Source organism: Nanorana parkeri, unplaced genomic scaffold, assembly GCF_000935625.1.
Source record: "Nanorana parkeri isolate BGI_ZX_2015 unplaced genomic scaffold, ASM93562v1 scaffold123, whole genome shotgun sequence".
NCBI lineage: Eukaryota > Metazoa > Chordata > Amphibia > Anura > Dicroglossidae > Nanorana > Nanorana parkeri.
In genome coordinates, this window is record NW_017306391.1 from 1,500,928 (window position 1) to 1,502,441 (window position 1,514).

The window sequence follows — 1,514 nt, forward strand, 5'->3', positions numbered from 1 at the left end:
GATGTGCAGAAGTCGGTAGTCAAAAATCGGAGTCAAGATCACAAGCCAGGGTCATACACAGGTCACCAAGACCTGGGAAGGAGCTGAAGACCAGTCAGCAACTAGCTGAGTACTCATACTGGTTTTTACAGGCCATCTGTTGCCAATGTGCAGAACATGCCCCCGCCAGTTAGAGCAGGTTTGCCCATAATCCTGAGGATAGGGCTGTGTGGCACAGCGCACACATTTACTCATACTGGCTTTTTGGTAAGTACTTTACAGTGTTTGCAGACTGCAGAACTTACAAGCAGTGTGGATCCAGCTGTGCATGCTCTTACAAAATGGTGCATGCACATGATCCAGGAAACAGAGGCTGCACAGACTCACTGAGGTGCTCAGTCCCTGGGGAAGAAATGGCACCATATTTAAAATGGTGCTGCATTCCACACGCCACTGGCTGTGAAGCAAATGTCACGGCCAACGACACCACAATAACCACTGAAGAGAAGTAATACACTTCCAGGCATAAACCCAAGGGCTTCCCAGTAAAGTGCAAAAGGCCCAAATTGCCACCATTAGTGCAGTCCCCACTGCGCAGAGGATGACCCAGGCACATTCAGAATTCCCTCAGTCTTTACTTTGCCAGTAGGCACACTTCTTCAAGGATCTCAGAGACTTAATGTCTTCAAGAGATCAGCCCATTGAGAAAGCTATAAAAATGAGCCTTAGGGACCCTGCAGCAGTTGAAGAAATTTGGTACAAGAAAAATCTCTTGATAAAAATTAAAACCTTTTGCTTCTCTCAAAGCTCAGAGAAGATGTTCATCTCCTAAGGACACTAGCAAAGAACTGGGGCTTGCTGGGAGTGGGAGGGTCTATGCAGGGCTGTCCTTCCTTTGCTTTGCCAGTGTCCAGTCTCCTGCAGGGGGCAGCATAATTCTACATTCCTGAAATCCATGTTGAGTTGATGAAGAAAATGCAATATTTCTCCTACTGACCAATGTTTCAAGGCATTTTTCCTGCCACTATCCAATGATGCAGAGCACATTTTTCCTGACCACCAGATAATTTTTTTTTATCCACTGATTAGCAATATAAGGAGCACCATGTTACAAAATCCTAACCACTGCACTCTGTACACTGTGTTGTATATTACATAAAACTGACCCCTGCACTCTATACCAGTGGCATTTTTAATACATATTTTACATTCCCATACTTTTATTGTATGAGTATATACTTTTTTCCTTACTGTTGATGAATGGAAGGTTTTGGAAGAAATTACCAGGCCTTGGTCTCACTAAGGTTGAGAGCCACTGCTCTGCGTCTATGCTCAGTACTTGTGAGTTACAGACTGAGAATGAGCATGCAACAAATAGAAGTTAGAATTGCTTATCTCTTTTTTTATTGTTCTGTGTGACTCTGAAAGTGGTAAAGCCATAGTAACACAAACTAGCATTTCCAGAAGCATGGCAGTCCTTCTATTTCTCCTGACAAGTTAACATTAAAGATATTTCACAGACAAAAAAAAATGAA